This window comes from Mustela nigripes, chromosome 7, assembly GCF_022355385.1.
Source record: "Mustela nigripes isolate SB6536 chromosome 7, MUSNIG.SB6536, whole genome shotgun sequence".
Taxonomy (NCBI): Eukaryota; Metazoa; Chordata; class Mammalia; order Carnivora; family Mustelidae; genus Mustela; species Mustela nigripes.
The window spans coordinates 29,419,643-29,438,320 of record NC_081563.1 but is presented as its reverse complement, the minus strand read 5'-3'; the positions used below and the strand labels follow the sequence as shown (position 1 = coordinate 29,438,320).

Here is an 18,678-nt window from a genome sequence, read left to right as displayed (position 1 = left end):
CCAGACAACTGGGCAGGGAAGGATGTGTGGAGGTGCCTGCCATTCCGGGGCAGCGGGCTGTAGGGCAGACAGGTGTCGCTCGTCACCGAGGGTCTCCCCCACCGTCGCCTGCACGGCCGCCCCAACACGTGTCCAATCCGCAGAGGCCGGGAGGGCGCTGCCAAGTGCACAGGGCCAGAGGAGCCACGTGGCCTCCTTTTTTTGGAATAAGACTAAAGAAGTAACTTCTGGGAAGAATTTTCCATCTGTTTTCCAGATAAGATGGATTAGAACCATCTACCCTGCTTTGCAGATTGCATGAAAGGATGGATGAATTGTGCCGTCTGGCGTGGCCGTGTTGAGTTCACACGTGGCCGAAGAGTGCCGGCTCCGCCAGGCTGGGGAGGGCTCTGGACCTTCAGACACCCTCTGGAGAGAGGAGCTCGAGGGTCCCCAGGGGAGCCCCCACGCCAGCGGAGGGCCGCACTGTAGGTAGGAAGGGTGGCCCCTTGCGGGATCCGCTGGGCACCTCCCTGTGTCTTGCATCTCCCCTCCGCTGAGGTCCTGGCAGACAAACACGCTGTCCACTCGCCGCTTGTCTTTGCCTCTCTGACACTTCCCTCACCCTCTCCCCTCCCGACCAAGTCCGTTCCCCTTCTTATTTTTGGTATAAAAAACTTTCCTTCCATGAATTTCAAGGCTTCAGAAAAGCAGTTTTAAAACGTTGAGTTGAGGGGAGATATCTGATCTATTTTCTGTACACACACCCACGTGTGCGCCCTGTGCCTGTGAGGCTGAACTGATTTAAAAATGAGTCCCTCCTTTTGCTTCTTATTTAATAAGAGTCTCTGCATTTTCATGGTGAGTTCAGCCAGGCTCGAATGCTCTGAAGAGTCAAGAGCATTATTTTCTCTTTGAGGTTCTTTTCCTCGCCTGTCCTGCTCCTTTTGGATTTTTCAAGTTTTCGTTATTCTCGGGTCTCCCCTCTAGTGTTCTGGAAGCTATGTCCTCTATTTCTTTTCTTGCATTTGCACATTAAAGACATCTTTTGATGTAACAAAGCCTAATGCTAATGTCTTCACATGGACAACTTCTTGCGAATAACACAAAGACCTTAGAAACCTCTGACTCTGATCTCATTTTCCCATCCGTCGTCTTATTACTGCTGAAAATTTTAGCTCCACTTTTTTCTCTTTCAAACAATTTTGTTGAGGCGTAATTGACATATAATAAAAGGTGCCTATTGCAAGTATACTGTTTGCTGTCTTGACTCATGGCGGTACCCAGGAAGCTATCAGCACATCGAGATCACAGTCACTTGAAAAAAGTAAACGGATCAGGGTCACACTCGAGCGGAACTGGCTGCTGTTTTACCAAGGTCTGCTTGCTTTCCATACCCTCATTTTACTTAGGAAGTTCTGTGGTTTCTGGATAGAATTAACTGTGATAATCACCATTCATCAAAGCCCGCTAGGCCTTGAGCCAAGTGCTTTACGGTGATTAATTTTCATTGCATTCTTCAGTGTCTTCAATTTTTAATTGTAAAAACAGCACAGGTTTATGATACATAAATGTATTCAATATCAAAAGTGAATAGTGTGAAAAAGGAAAGACTAGCAACTCTGGCCACCCTCTTGTTTTCTTCAGGGTGGATATTTGCTTGATATCATCGTAGATATTTTCTACGTATTTGAAAACATACCGGATTATGATAAAAATGGAACTAAACACATAGTGGAGGGCTCTTTCTGGCTTAAAACAATAATCATTTATACTTAGTGATTTTTGCAGCTTGCTTTTTCCACTTCTTACAGCAAAGCCATCTTCCCATTTAATCCTTTTACTGGCTGCATAATGTGTATAGCATTGAATTAATGCACTGTGATTATTTTTAGCAACCTACCTTTCTTTTTTTTTTTTTTTTGTAAGATTTTATTTATGTGTTTGACAGAGAGAGAAAGCACAAGCAGGAGGAAAGGCAGAGGGAGAGGGTGAAGCAGCTCCCTGCTGAGCAGAGAGCCCATGTGGGACTTGATCCAAGAACCCTGGGATCATGACTTGAGCTGAAGGCAGACACTTAACCAATTGAGCCACCCAGGCGCCCCTCAATCTCCTTTTCTTTTTAGGTTATTTTTGTTTTTCTGGTGTGATTACCAGTGTCTCACTGAGCTTGTCTTAACATATATTTTTGTGTACTTGCTGAGTATTTTTATAGGAGAACATCCTGAAATACAGCACATTATTCCCAACCGATATAGCCTCCTTTTGAGTTGGGTATTATCATTGGTTTTTTGCAATTGAGGAATTTTATCCTGAAAGGGTTAAGCTTACTCAGTGGGTGAGTGGCTGATGGGGGAATGAGAATCCTGACATCCCACTGTCCCAGCGTGTCCAAGTCCTCAACACTCAACAACACTGCCTCTCCTACTGGCTTGGAAAAATGGTTAAAAGAGAAAAAGGTTATTAATGTTGGAATTGTCAGGAGGATTAGTGGGGATTTTCAGCTAATGGTAGTTCCTATGGAATTCGAATACAGGACGTATTTCAAGCAATTTATATTTTCACCTGGCCCTTCAGCAAAGGAGGCTAATATGAGCCCTGAGGGGCTATTTTTAGCAGGTTACTTTAAGCCCTCTGGGGGGTGGGGGTTGTGAAATAGCCTGTCCATCACAGGCAGCGTAGAATTACTTGCCCACTTTTGTGTTCTGAAGGAAAGGACACAGTCCATCTGGGCCAGTAAGTTGGGTCCAAAATGGGACTCATGTTTATTTTACTTAATAAATGTGCTCTTGAATAATATGAGCTAAATTTTGGTTGGTTGAATGCCATTGTTAATGCACCAGAGGTGCACACATTTCTTATAATCCTGCGACGAGTAGATTTCTAAAACAAAGAATGCTTTGGTAATGTGAACAAATTTCCCTGAATTTATGTTGACTGTAACCAAGTTTTTCTGAGGGCAAGGAACCTTATGCTTGGTCGCTTGCGTCTTAGAGTATGTTGGTGGCTGTAGCCATATTAGTTGGAAAATATATGCTGTGAAAAATATAGAAAAATGTTGCCTAACTTCTCATTCCAAAGCCCCAAACCAAATGTCATGGAAAAACCATATAATTTTGAAGAGGCAGTTTTAGAAAACCAGGAGGAGTAGAGCTGTAGACAGTGTGTACGCTTAGCCGTGTGTTTGGACAGCAGGGCCCATTCCTGTCTCTTGGAGACGATAGTGGGCTCTTCAGTTACTAAGACCAAAATCCAGAGCATAAAATCAAAACAAGGGAGTTTCTGACCCATTTTTGCACTAGCCCCGCTGCGTTCTTTGAAAGTTCAGTGAATCAGTTTTAGTCCAACATTCACATTTTCGTTCTTCATAACATATCCGTTCACGTTCACTCATAATTTTAAAAAATTAATCAGCAATTGATTCTGCAGTTGGAATGGGCTTGAGAGTTTATGGAATTTTTGGTGTGTGAAGATAATAAAGACTAGCTGGAGGGAAACAGGCTCCAACTTTTAACTTGGACACATTTCGAGTCGACTTGATTAAAACATTTTGGTTTTAAAAACTTACTATTGCTTGTGAAAAGCCAGTCAATATCTTCAATATAAATGATGTAGTTAATATACCTGATGGAAAATAAATCTGGAAGGAAATTTTAATGCTTCTCAGATTAAAATCTTGATCCTCTAAGTTTATATTTACTGGTCTTCTTAAGGTCATTGATGTTTGCACTGATTTTAAGTTAGTTTTGGGAAAATAACTAAGACTGTATAGTGAAATGAGTAATTCTGCAAACCCAATAATCCCAGTTTTGGATATCTCTACCATGGAATGAAAAACACCAGAAACTAAAGGTGTATGGGTGAGGATAATCAGTACAACATTTTATACTAGCACAAAACTGAGAGCATGATGAATGTTCATTAATAGGGTGAATACAGTATGATATAACTTTGCTGTGGAGAAGTATACAGCTATTGAAAAATATAAGTTAAATCTCTGTTACTGACCATATACATGACCATATGATAAGGGAAAAAATAAAATACAGACTTTTTTTTTTTTAAAGATTTTATTTATTTATTTGACAGTCATAGATCACAAGTAGGCAGAGAGGCAGGCAGAGAGAGAGGAGAAAGCAGGCTGCCTGCGGAACAAAGTCTGACGTGGGGCTTGATCCCAAGGACCCAACCCAAAGGCAGAGGCTCTAACCCACTGAGCCACTCAGGCACCCCAAATACAGACTTTTTTTTATATATGTACATATATAAGAGATACATTTTCCATAGGTGTATGTCATCTTGGCAAGATGGAAGTGGATAGGTTACTAAGTTTTTCTGTATGTCTATCTCTGTATCATTTGATTTGCTACAGTGAACATTATTGCTTTTTAAATGTATATATTTTATAAAGTACAAAGAGAAACGTAGGAGTCCTGCTTTTCCTATTTTCCAAAAGGAAACAAGACTATTCTTCCATGTGATAAAGTAGTTAGTCTGACCGGTTACAATATAAATTTAAAAAGAATTTATAGGCATTCAGTACCTGTCAAATACCACGTAGGCTAGTATTGTTCAGCTGTTTTAGCCCGCATGCGCCTGCATTGATTTCCCACTACCATGTGTTTATCTCCACCAGCCAAGAAGCTTTGCAAAGTTTCTACTTCCCACGGTTGTTTTAAAGAAACAACACCCACTCTCAGTTCTGACCCCTCCCCTCCACCTGCCCTTCAGTTTGAGAGTTTGGACACAGCATGCATCAATCTACTGCTTTTCATGAATTAGAATGGCAACACAAAGATGAGCCCTGAGAACAAAAACTCCCTGCTTAATTAAAACATGAAGGAGAACTGGAAATTTTCCTACCCCATTTTTATGTGTTTCTTAAAGTGTTTTCTTAGTTTACCCCCTCTGATCTACAAATCAGAAAATCTGGTTGCAATACTTTTAGAGCCTTATTACTCAGTAGGTTCCTGCTCTGTCTGTGGTTGCCTTTGTGCTCTCCCAGGCAGTCGTGATGAAGAATATCTTATCCAAAGGCTTTCCATACACAAAGGTCCTAAATAATCCCAAGACTGCAGCCAAAAGTTGGAGCAAACACCGTGTAAGTAAATCATGGCGATGTTTAATGAAGTGTGTGATAAAGGTAATGATACTTTAGGAAAGGATATGGAAATGAAGTTAGAAGCTCAATCCTCACAGGTTTATAACCTAGGGATGGTGATGGTTGGATTAAAACGTGAGCAAGTAGTTTGGCACCAAGGACTGAGAAACAGGACTTGCAGTCAGCTAGCTGGGTTTGGATAATGGGATAGCTAGAGTGAAGAGCGGAAGTGATCATGTAGAACATGGACATTGTTTAGAATTAGTACAGGTTTTGGGCGCCTGGGTGGCTCAGTGGGTTAAGCTGCTGCCTTCGCCTCAGGTCATGATCTCAGGGTCCTGGGATCGAGTCCCGCATTGGGCTCTCTGCTCAGCAGGGAGCCTGCTTCCTCCTCTCTCTCTCTCTGCCTGCTTCTCTGCCTACTTGTGATTTCTCTCTGTCAAAAAAAAAAAAGAATTAGTACAGGTTTCCCCAGGTATTCAACAGTAGAGCATTCCTATGAAACTTTGTGTAAGCCAAAATGACATAAAGCAATAAAACAATTTGTTTACATTAATAATTTATTATTAATTTATATGGGACTTTAAAAAAGATTTCATTTATTTATCTGACAGAGAGAGACACCATGAGAGAAGGAACATAAGCAGGGGGAGTAGGAGAGGGAGAAGCAGGCTTCCTACAGAGCAGGGACCCCCCAGCTATGTGGGCTCCATCCCAGGACCCTGGGATCCTGATCTGAGTGGAAGACAGATGCTTAAGGACTGAGCCACCCTGGCGCCCCTGTGTGGAAAAGTTTTTGAGCATGCCCACACTCCAAAAAATAACTTCTCTTAGACTTTTCTGCTATCACATCTTACTAATAGATGCACAAAATAAATCCACGAAAAGCACAGATGCTCACACAGTTGAAAATTACGGGGGCTTGATACTGAGATGCTCAGTGTAGTTCCTGGGAAAGGAGCTTGGTGGCACCACATTCTTCCCCAGAGATGGGGGCGGTGCCACACACGTGGCTCTGGGGTGCGCCCTGCCTCTGTGAGGGCTCACTGCCAAGTGGGGAACATTATTTTCACTTGTCATCTTTTTTAAAATTTCTGTTGGTTAACCAAAACCGGTACTAATGCAGCTCTTTCATTGTAAAAGTGAAGTAGCCTAACTTGAACTTTCAAAAAGTGGGGGATACCCGCTTGCACAATTTTAGTGAATGGATTTAGTATCAATTAAGATGGCTATTTTATCATCACAGCCATGGTGTAAAAGTTCCTTCCTTCATTCAGAAAGTGTACCCTGAGCATCATCTTCCAGCCAAGACTGGTGGGCTATGGTATGAACCCAGTGCAGGTCAGCAGACTCAGAGTGGAGCGGATGTAGGAGTGTGGGGAGAAGGCAGGAGAGTCTCAAATACTCATATGAGAAAAAGGATTTGGAGCTTCTAACAGTGCTTTTCCTAGGATTCCTGCAAAGAGCAAACTGTGCCCATCTCATGCATTTAGCTATCACACATTTCGAGAAAATTTTTTAAAAATATATTCTTAGCCTCATTTCCCCTGAAGCAGCTTTGTATTTTCTCCTTTGAAACAGCAATGATGCCGAAACTTGAATAGAAAGGAAATTATAAATCTGAAACTGCCCTTCTATTATTTTCTGCACACTAAATGATTCTCAGAAAAATGCACAGAGGCAGCCTTAGGAAGCTTTTTCTTTCCCCCTAAGCAACTTCTTGAAGAACTAAAACAATTCTGAGGGGGCACCTGGGTGGCTCAGTGGGTTAAGCTGCCGACTCTTCATTGTGTCTCACGTCATGATCTCAGGGTCTTGGAATCTAGTCGGCACCAGGTTCTCTGCTCCGTGAGGAGTGTGCTGGAAATTCTCTCCCCTCCCTTTGCCTCTCACCTTCCCTTTTCTTCTTCCCCAACACGCATACTTTTTCAAATAAATAAGTCTAAAAAAAGAAAAAAAAGAACTAAATTTGGAAAGCAGCAGTGGTATGTTAGAAGACTTATATCAGATTAGTTTGACCACTAGTCTGTGGTTTATAGGGGTAAGATCTTCAAAGATTAGTGCAAGTTGCTGTCAAATCGGGGTTTAGAAATAAGGGGCGCCTGGGTGGCTCAGTGGGTTAAAGCCTCTGCCTTCTGCTCAGGTCATGATCCCAGGGTCCTGGGATCGAGCCCTGCATTGGGCTCTCTGCTCAGCAGGGAGCCCGCTTCCCCCCCCCCCGCCTCTCTCTACCTGCCTCTCTGCCTACTCGTGATGTCTGTCTGTCAAATAAATAAATAAAATCTTAAAAAAAAGAAATAAAACTGTTTTGTTTATTTATTATATTTAATATAATATTTATTTACTATTTTATTTATTTATTATGTAAGTAATTATTATTATTATTAAGTAATTATGCTAAGCGAGGTGATTCGTGTCATGGATGCTAACTCTTCCATCTCATGTTTAACGAATCCAGCTTCAGCTAGAAATCTAGCCCAGACTGAGAAGCTGATTAGATGGAGAAGAATCTTCCATAAGGGTAAATGTAAATGAATTAGATTCAGTAAATGCCACATTAATATGTAATGTGTTTTTAAAAAACAAATGAAATTTAACACAAAGGAAGAAAGAAAAGAGATAAAATACACGAAAAAGAAAGAGACCAACAGAGGAAGTCCATTTTTAAATGTAACTGATTTGTCCAGAAATTTGGGAATTTGTCCAGAGATGCTGAAGAAAGGGGGCACGATGCCCAGACAGGGTGTGGGAGAAGCTTCTGCAGCCTATGGTAGAGGTTGTCCTCCTGACTCAGCCACCTTTTTACTTTTATACAGCCCAACCCCAGTTTGTGAATGGCCTGTACCAAAAGGTTCACTTATGAATTGGTCGGTTACAACTGCTGTGGTAATGCCAGTCATTAGACGCCACAGTGCAATACAGTTGACCTGGCCGTTGTGCATGAGTGCGAGCAGGTTTAATTAGAAAAAGACGAGCAAGTCTATGAAAACTTCCATGGACCCTAAATCATTTGGTTGGGTGGAGATAGTAAACATGGAAGGTTTGGAGTCAGAGAGATCTGGGTTTGTTTGCATTTGTATTTCTCTCTCTTTCTCTCTCTGCTGCTTACTAGCTGGGGGCAGGCTAGTTAATCTCATTAAAGGTCATCATCATAGTAATAATAGCATCCCCTTAGGGCATTGTTGTGAGAATTAAATGAGTATTTTGCACAGATGTTAGCTTGTTATATATTATTAATACTATATTAGTATGGTACAATATTAATAGGTATTAAGTGTTATGATATATTATAATTAGAATTCCTTATGTATGGGTCTCTGCATGTCCTATTTTCTCCAAGAGAGACTCAGCTTTGAGAGCAGAGATTTTTGTCACGTGCTTTGGTGACTCCTTAAATGCAATGCACTTTGAAAGCAGACACTATATTTCTTTATTTGTTGACAATGGTTTGCTTTGTTCAAGGGCTTTAGAGATTAAGAACTCCACGCTCTGATTTTCTTTTCACAATTTTTTCTGTTTGTTACAGACATGTGGCTAGCACAACTCTTAGGAGAACTGATGGTGTCTAGGGGTTTATTTTGGCTCAAGGGGAAATACAGGGGACGAACAAGAGTGGGAGAGAAAAATCCCCCATGATACTTAGACAAATGTTGGAAGAAACAAGAAAGAAGCGTATGTATCTGAGAAAGACATGACCCAGTAGAAATAAGAAAGTAATGTGTGAAAGGTCCGCTGAAAAGAAAGGCAGGTAGGGGGGTGCCTGGGTGGCTAGTGGGTTAAGCCACTGCCTTCGGCTCGGGTCATGATCCCAGAATCCTGGAATAGAGTCCCGCATCGGGCTCTCGGCTAAGCCAGGAGCCTGCTTCCTCCTCTCTCTCTCTGCCTGCCTCTCTGCCTACTTGTGATCTCTCTGTGTCAAATAAATAAATAAATTCTTTAAAAAGAAAAAGAAAAGAAAAGAAAGGCAGGTAGGGCTGGGGATGCAGCATGGCGTTAGTACCTCAAATCGACCAGGAGGTGGTGTGTCACCAAGTTGGAGTAGGAGTTTGGCCACCAAGTTGGAGTAGGAGTTTGGCACAAAGTGAATGGCAGCTTCCTGTGGGGGCAGTTGGCAGAGGACCTTCCTGCTCTCTGACCATGTGTGCATAAGATGGAAACCATTTGGGACTTTCTACTTAAGGGAGTATCTCAGGTAGACATAAAGGCCCATCCGGGCATCTCTGAACCCACGGTGCTCAAGCAAGACCATACTTCTCTCCTCTTCCCACGTCCTCTGAACCTGCTCGTTCCACCACGTCCAGTGACTTGCTGTCCAATATGGAGTCCAGACACAGAAAGGTGGAGAACTGAGACTTAGGAAAACATGTCTTACCTAATCAGGGGAAGGTGAGGCATTGCAGCTCTGGGTCTTTTTTCATGATCACATTTCTTATGGCTTTCTCCTCTTTGTGTAGATGATTAAAGCATTTAAAGCTGAAGGCAGAGGCTTCATTTTTTAATCTCATTCTGTCATGCGTGATTTAATTTTGTTTATGGTGGGTTTTTTTTTTTGACATTTTACTTTTTACTTATTTAAATATTTAAAACATTCTTAAATGGTTTTCACTTTTGTGATCATAATTAAAATAATTTTCATGGTAAAAGCATTTAGTCATGATTAAAATAATTAAAATTAAAATAATTTTAAGATGTTTAAAAAATCACGTGATTTTCTTCAAGTTTATGTGGGGTCTTATTTTCACTTTTGGTTCCTTTGTCTACTAGGCATTTAGTTTGTGTATGGTATGAGATAATAACTGATTTTATTTTTGTGAGGTAATAATTGATTTTTATTTTATTTTAATAATTGGTAATAATTTATTGTTCCTCATACTTAACTATCCAACCAGTCATTATATAGTCCATTTCTTTCCCCTGGGTTTAAATATCATATTTAACAAATAAACATTTTTTTTAAAGATTTTATTTATTTGACAGAGAGAGAGCACAAGTAGGCAGAGAGGCAGGCAGAGAGAGGGGGAAGCAGGCTCCCTGCTGAGCAGAGAGCCTGATGCAGGGCTCAATCCCGGGACCCTGAGATCATGACCCGAGCTGAAGGCAGAGGCTTTAACCCACTGAGCCACCCAGGTACCCCAACGAATAAACATTTTAATATAGTACTTGTTTTTGTATTTCTGGCTTTCTGTTCTGCTATTGGTCTGCCTCTTTTGGCTCCAGAATCAAACTTTTAATTCTTGATTTTTCAGCCTACTTAATACCTAGTACCCTTGACTAGCCTTGTTGTTTTCTGAAATTTTCTTTACCATTCTCAGCTTTTTATTCTTTCACATAAACTTCAGAATTTCTTTTTTGACCTGTTGTTTAAAATCTCTGGAATTTTAATCAAAATTTAATTATATGTATTAATTAAATAGAAAAGAATCGACAGCTTGACAATGTTGAGTCTTCCAGTCCTGGAAAATCATAGAATGCTCCATTTATTGAAATATTTCTGAGGCACTTGGGTGGCTCAGTCCTTCAGCATCTGCTTTCAGCTCAGGTTAGGATCCCAGGGTCCTAGGATCAAGCCCTGCTTCCCTTCAGGCTCCCTGCTCAGCAGGAAGGCTGCTTTTCCCCTCTCCAACTCCCCCTGCCTGTATTCCCTCTATCACTCTCTCTCTCTCTGTGTCAAATAAATAAATAAAATCTTAAAAAAAAAAAAAAAAAAAAAAGATTTCCTATTTTCTCAGTAAACTTATAAATTCCTTTATATTTTCTTCACTTTTCTTGTCTTTCCGAGAAATTTTATTACTGTTGCCATTTTGAATGAGATTTTTTTTTTCCCCATGATTTTTCTAACAGTTTTAGGCTGTGACGTGGGAAACCCAATTAATTTGATTTTGTGATTGTTCACTGGCATTTATAATCATTTAAAACATTTTTAAAAGTTGATTCTACTGAGTAAATGATTATAACATATGCAAGTTGGGTAATTTTGTCTCTTGCTTTCCCCTAATTCTTCTTTAGTTTTTTGGTTTGTTGTTTGCTTGTTTGTTTTTATTCTTGTCTGATTGCAAGGGCTTGAATGACGGAAACAGTGCTGTAGTAACAACGAGCACCCTTTCCCTGTTTCTCAATTTAATTTTAATGTCTTTACTAATATACCATTTAATATCTCTACTACTATACTATATGACACTTGTGTTTGGTTTGGGATCATCTTTATCATGCCAAGAAAAATTTTCCTAACTCCATTTTATTAATTAAAAAAATTGATACTAAATTTTATCAAAAGACTTTTGAAGAGTACCTCTTGTGCTAATTCAAAGGCTTTTTACCATCACATCATCATACTGATGCATTCCTTAATATTCACAGTTTTTTTACGTTTCTCTAGCAGACTATGTTTATATGTGAGGTTAGTCTGTGGTTTCCATTATTATGCCTTATCGGTGGTTTGTTTGTGTGCTTTTGTGTCTGGGGTATTATGTTAGGTTTCTGTTACTTTTGTTCATTTGAACATTTAATACAGCCTGGGAATTATCCTTGGCTTGAAACTCAAGGATAACTTGATTGTGTAAGTAATTTGGACAAAAAACTTCTTTGGAAACAATTTCTTAATAACTTTGGCATTTTCCCATGCTTATTGATCCGTTGTTTTTCAACTCCTTGGGTCAGTTTGCTTCTCATTAACTCTTTTGGCTCTACCTACAGTATTGGATATGGTATTCTCATTACTGAGACCTGCTAAGCATTCTGTGATTGCCCTTTTGATTTCTTTCCAATCAATTATTTTCTTAAAGAAGAGTCATAAAAATTTTCCAAGAGCTTGGTTCTTCTTTGACTTATACTTTTGCAATTATTTTATAGTTGTATTACAATGCAGTCATAGAATGTGGTGAAAATACTTTCTTCGTGGGGGGACGTTACTTAAGATTTTTTGATGGTCTAATATAAAATGAGTTACTGTTACTTTTCTTATCATCTTTTCTGAGAGGAGTAAACAGAAGATCTTTCTTTTTAATCATTCATTTATTCATTCAGCATTGTTTCCATGTGTCTCCTACAGGTCAGACATTGGATGAGGCACTGCAGGATATAAAATCAGGAAGTCACAGGCTTTCTTTAAGGTTGTCAAAGTGTGAATGGGACATAGACACATTAAGACCTACTTATAACATAGGGGCGCCTGGGTGGCTCAGTGGGTTAAAGCCTCTGCCTTTGGCTCAGGTCATAATCCCAGGGTCCTGGGATCGAGCCCCGCATCGGGCTCTCTGCTCAGCGGGGAACCTGCTTCCTCCTCTCTCTCTCTGCCTGCCTCTCCACCTACTTGTGATCTCTGCCTGTCAAATAAATAAATAAAATCTTAAAAAAAAAAAAAAGACCTACTTATAACATAGAGTAAGAAATGCAACAGTAACAGAATGTACAAAAGAAGGATTTAAGCCTTGTTCTAGGTTCTGGGAATACAAAGATGCCTGAGATTCTACCATAGTTTTGGAGAGGCTTATGGTACAAAAGTTTAAAAATAAAACAAAATAAATTTTTTTTGTCAGAGACAGGCTTTTGGACACAGAACAACTAATCAGGAAACTACTGCAGTCATTCAGTAATAAATGAAGATATATGGGAGCTGTTAGAAAACATGAAGAAGAGAGGGGATTTTTACATGTGAGAGCAGCGGGACTAATAATAATAAATAACTCTAATAGAGCGGGACTCTATTAGAAGAGTCCACGTAGGAGGCTGAAGGAGGTAGGAATGAAATTTTACAGAAGCCCAAAGAGAACACATTAAAGAGTGCTTGGCCACTGAGGTCAAGTGCAGCAGAGAGGTCAAGTCAGATAAAAGCAAAAAGGTGTCCAATAGCATTGGTCTTTGGTGACTTGGGGAAATGAGTTTCAGTGAAGTTGGGGGAAGAGGCAGACTGGAAGCCAACCTCAGGATAAATGGGATGTGAAGATGAGCGACACAAGAAGTGTGTCTAGAAGCTCACCTGTGCTGGGAATGTGTAGGTTAGGGCAGTAATTAAGGAAGCAAAAGATCAAAAAAGATTGTTTTTAGGACGTAAAAATAATGTGAACATATTTAGATAATGAGGAGGGCAAGTGGACAGGGAGAGAAGGCGTGATGGTTGACAAAGGATCCAAGGTGAGACAGAAAGCTGGGGCGGGGGTGGGGGTAGCCTTTGATGGGAGGAGGGCACTTCTTTTGGAGTTGGAGAAGATTGGTACCTGTAGGTGTTTGGGACACAAAGGAGGGATTTCTCCATTTGTTTGTGAGGTTAGAAAAGGGTCTTTTGGAACCTCCGGGACACTCCTGGACGCTGTCAGAAAGGCCCAGGATCTTCATCTGTGTGGACAGTTCCCTTGATATGTATGATTTGGAATCCATCCCTTCTTCTCTCCCAAAGGAATGAGAGAATTTCTATGCTTACCTTTCCCGAGGCTGTTTTTTTCATTGTTCATTGAAGGGTTTCCAGAAGCCTCTGCCTCATTAAGTATGTGGTATGCAATGGATCATCAGAATAATTAACACCACCAGTTGCAAATAAGGTGATTGATGGATGCCACAAGATCACCAAAGTTTCCATTACTGTTAAGTGTGAAGTATAAATAAATCCAAATAACATTTCCAGTCTTCAGTAGGCCTCCCTTTCTGCTTCTGATTCATGATTGTCATACGAGGAAGGTGACATATTCTAGCACATTGTATTTTAATATCTGTAGTTTCGTTGTATTACTAACTTTGAACAAAAGGGGTATGTTTTGCAGCTTGCAAAACATTTTTCTATTTACACTTTGGTCACTCACATGTTGGTAACAAATTAGTCCCCTGAAAGAATGGTAAGACTGAGGGGTTTTGGTCTTCTGTTGTTGTTGTTGTTGTTATTCTGGAAAAAAAACACTCTATCCTCTGTATGGAGGGGAACTTCTGGTTTGATTGATTTTGTAAGTAATTATGAGACAAAACCCAGATATGGAAGATTGCCCACACAAGCTCCTCTGTTGAGTAATATCTCACTTACTAAAAATCAAGGTTGACAGTTTAACGGGCTCATTATGGTGCAGAAATCCCCCGGGGCATTTTAACCTCTTAAAATCTCTTTTGGATGTTCAGTTTGCCAAATAGCTCACTGCCTGTCATACCTACATTCTAGCCTGCTTGGGCTCTGCTGTTAGAAGGTGGCATAAGAAGTCAGGTGCTATCCAAAGTCAGAGCGTCCACAGGCTTTCCTTGGAGAGGGGAAACATCAGCTCAGGTGAGAAGTATGAATTCAACAAGGCTCCCAGAACGTCTGCCACCTTCCTGAGTCGCACAGGAAACAGCAGGTCGGTTCAACTTCCTAGCACCAAAGGGGGCAGCAGCACATCTGTAAAGTGGCCTGTACATCTTGTGATCATTTCTGTTTCCACTCTTGATTCCCCGCTGATAGTCTCAAAGGCTCTGCGGTGCCCCCCAAATGTTGATACGCTCCAACAGATAACTATAGTGTGCGGAAGCTCAGTCTCAGGTTACCTGAAAGTCATTTCCACTGGCTCTAGACGAAGATAATGGTCTTCCTTAACCCTCACCCACTCGCCCCTCAGCATCGCCTGGCACAGAAGCCCTGGCCTTCGAAATTAAACCTAAACATCCCGAGATGGTTAGTCCGCCTTCCTCACAACAGGCTGCCCAGTCTTTTTTTTTTTTTTTTTTAGATTATTTATTTATTTATTTGACAGACAGAGATCACAAGTAGGCAGAGAGGCAGGCAGAGAGAGAGAGGAGGAAGCAGGCTCCCTGCTGAGCAGAGAGCCCGATGTGGGACTCGATCCCAGGACCCTGAGATCATGACCTGAGCCGAAGGCAGCGGCTTAACCCACTGAGCCACCCAGGCGCCCAGGCTGCCCAATCTTAAACAGCTCTTCCCACAAACCGGAGCCTGGACGCTGAGCAGAGAAAACCAAGATGGAGCAGCATCTTGATGGACCCTGGGGGCACCCGGTCGCAGCATGGTTTCCACCTGCTGCGTCTCCTTCTTCCTGCTGCTCAAGAACCCCAGTGAAAACCTGATGAGATGAGAGACCATAGGGACTGCAGCTCCTCTCCCCACACCCCTTCCTACCCCTCCCCCGCCCTCCACATACACATCAACTTTCCACTTGCAGTGACCTGCCCTTCAGGGTGACTTATCAGCTGTTTGGGGTTTGCCACTGAAAGAAAACAAATTGTGGAATGCACCGCTCTGCGTGCTAATGAAATGGCTGAGCCAGCTCAGGGGTTATGAGGCTTGCGAATTAGGAGAATAATGATCTTCAGTTTCTGACCTCCTGGCACGGCAGCAGTATTTATCAGGAGGCGCATGTGACTGGTTAAGACACAGAGCCGCAGCTTGAAGGAAACAGCTGCTCGAGGCATGCTCCAGCACTTGGCAGCCGGACAGGCAGGGTGCCGATGTGAGGAGGACGTCGGAACCGCCCCAGTAAGTAACTGGAGAACTTCTGAGAGACAGAGAGAGGGAGGGAAAGAGAGAGAGAGTGTGTGTGTGTTTTGCAAGGCACTGACAAATTTTAATTTGGATCTTGGTTTCCATTTGGCATTCAAGGAGGTATTTTATGTTATCTGTTGTTAATAGCCAGTTGCGTTTTTACTGATTTATTATTATTATTATTATTTTTAGAATCTGTCATTTGCAGCAGTGTTTTATTCTAACTTTAAGGGTGAATAAGGCGTTTTGCTTGATTCCTACCTAGGAAGCTACGAGTTGATTTCCTGGTGTCTGGGATTTTTATGGTCTCTGGTGTTTAGGTTCAAAGCCAAGATTCAAGTTATGAAAAAGGGAGCTTACAATAAAGTGGATGGATGACTGGATTGGATTTGAATCGATTTCGCCATTGAAATTTGAAAAAAATAGTGCTTTGAGAAAGGTGTATGTCTCACTTGATCGGTCAGCTTGGGAAACGATCTCATTTAACGGTGTATAACAATCTGCAATATAGAAAACTAACATAATGATATGGAGATTTAGATAAGGAAGCTTTTTTTTTTTTTTTTTTTTTGAGTTCAGGCATGCTTTCCAACTCACTGAAGATACATTTTGTAGCTCTTTTCGGGAACAAGCTAATTCAACCTCATTACTTTAAAGCTAATTTTTTTAGTCACCCCCTGGTCCTCCTGACTTTAGATAAGGGCAAGTTAGCATTTTGATGATGCTCAGTGTCCCTCCTTGTCGATGACCTGGGTGATGAAAGTGCTGCCTGTGGCTGATTATCAGCTCTGGGGGCTTGAGAGCCGGCTTCCAAGTAACAGACCTGTTCTCTCTTTCTCGGGTTCATTTGGCTGATTGGAGCTTACTCTGGGGAGAGCAGCACAGCAGGCACCATGCTGGAATGGGGCTGTTGTTCAGGGACTTTCGTCTTTCTGTGGTCGTCACCAGCCAGAATGTTTAAGAAAGGAAAAGGGGAAAGGGAGAGGACAGAACCCGGAATCAGTGAGGCAAACCTCTGGAAGTGATAGGCCTCTGAATCAGAGCCCTGGGGGAGATAACCAAACAAGTTCCTTTTTCTGGAGTGCCCGGACATTAGGAAGAGAGGCAGGGGCAGGTTGTTTGGATTCGGTTCTTACCAAACAGTTGTTTTGCTTGAGACAAGCACAGGGTATTCAAAGTGAGTTTGTTTCCCCCAGATGACTGATGGATGGTCAGATAGGCTCAAGGGGTCCAGCTGTCTTGCCGTCTCTGCTCCCTGCAGGGAGGGAGCTCTGCTCTCCCCACACCCCCTCCACCCATGGGAGGCAGAGGATGGACTGAAAATGACCAGAGCACGCTGGGCCTGTGGCGGTTTCCCTTGGCGCAGCCGGTCTTGGGTACCACATCAGTCAAACATCTGGGACGAATGCACTTTCAGATGCCCATCTGTAAATGGGGCTAGTCTGGCACTGGGAAATTTCTCCCCTTCTTCTCCTTAAAATGTAGAAGAGTCTACAAGACCTGGAAAGTTCAACAAGCAAAAAATTCCTCTTTATGCCATTTATGTGAGGGCCTTGATTTAGCCCGTGGCCGTGTGGCTCAGTGACTGCCCTGTTGGCTCCCAGGGTTGCCCACTGGGCCACTTTTTAGGGGAGTTTGCTCATGGTTTAGTTTCGCTTTTACTGCAGGCATCGCGGAAAAGAACTATCAGGTGAAATTTTGTCTCCAGGATAATAGAGACACCCACGATAAAATGGGAGGGGGGTCTCATTGACAGGGTATCCTTTGAATTATTCAAGTGCTGATTTTTTCAAGGCCCACAGATGATTTTGAAAAACCCCATGCTACCTTGAATATTAACAGCCTAATGAATAATTATTTTACATGCCAAAAGAATGCCGATAGAGTCACAGACTTTTAGATTTGGATAGAAATTCTAGAATGTACCATCCATTTCAAAGTTGAGAAAATTATAACACATTTATCTGGGTCAAAGAGCTACTTTGTTGCAGAGCCAACAAAGAGGGCTCAAGGCTTCCGCCACTATTATTATTTTATGATTATAACATTAATCCTAATAATTATAACTTCCATTTACCGTGCACTTACTCTGCCAAATGATGTGCTAAGCAAGTGTATTCATTTTTATATAACCTTCACAATACATCTGTGTACTAGCTATCATCATTTCAGTTTTATAGACGGAGAACCTGAAGCCTCAGGGTCCCCTTCGGCTGCTGGGCAGTCCATGGCACAGACAGAAGCGGCTCCTGGATCTGACTCCAGAAACTGCACACATGAAAAAAAAAAAAAAAGCATGGAACACATACACTGATCCCACACATTCACGCTTAAAAGCGTAATGCTTAATGAAGTGCTTAACTGAATGCAAACGAGACCATTTCAGTTGCACAGAACACACACACACCGCACACACCCCGCGGGAAGGCTCTTTCGGACGCTGCTCCCGGGCAGGAAGGGCGAGGTTTCCCCTTGTGACCGTCCAGGCCCGAGCTGTTCAGATCACTGACCTGCAGCTTGTTTTTCTCACTGCGAGTAGTTCAGGGATGGCTCTCCCATTGGGAAGAACGGCAAGTTGGAGCTTTCCCGTTAGGCTGGAGCACTCCATGGTCCCTGCCCTTTCTGGCCTTTTCCTCAGCTTTTCCTGTCACTCCTTTCCTTTGGAGGACAGCTGCTCCACCCCTGCCGCACCCCAATAGCTGGCTTTGTGGTGATAACACTGTTTGCAGACCTGTTCGCTGTTATTCCACCTGGAAGGCTGGTTGTCCCAGCAGGTGGGTGTTCCTCATGCATAGAAACAATGTAGTCCTTCTGTCTGTTTGCTCCTGCGGTTCTGTTTGCTCCTGTGGTTTTGAGCCTGACAGGGGAGGTTGGAGGCTGGGGGGAGTGAGGTGCGGGAGGAGAGGCCTGCTTTTCCCTGTCCAAGGAAATGCTGCGGGCTCTGGCCCTGGCCCCAGGTACACTCTTCCCCCTGCACCTGTCGCGTAGCTAAAGACTGATGGTTCTTCACTTGTGGGCCAGGAACCTGAAGCTTCTCTGGGTCATCGGCCAGACAGAGACCAAGTCCTTAAAGAAACATAGTTCTTGGGTCACCTGAGTGGCTCACTTGCTTAAGAGTCTGCCTTCGGTTCAGGTCATGATCCCAGGG

At 42.2% G+C, this 18,678-nt stretch overlaps 1 protein-coding gene across 6 annotated transcripts in view; it reads left to right on the top strand.

Annotated features, from left to right (window-relative positions):
• The window catches only part of RASGRP3 (RAS guanyl releasing protein 3), a 108,161-nt gene that overhangs the window by 14,247 nt on the left and 75,236 nt on the right, over window positions 1-18,678 (top strand). For 5 of the 6 annotated variants that reach the window (XM_059405439.1, XM_059405440.1, XM_059405442.1 and 2 more), the window contains exon 1: window positions 15,266-15,524. The exons of the other annotated variant lie outside the window; for it this stretch is intronic. The gene's annotated coding sequence lies outside the window, so the exon portion shown is untranslated. Of the gene's footprint in view, window positions 1-15,265; window positions 15,525-18,678 lie in introns of those variants that run through there. 6 annotated transcript variants of the gene reach the window in all.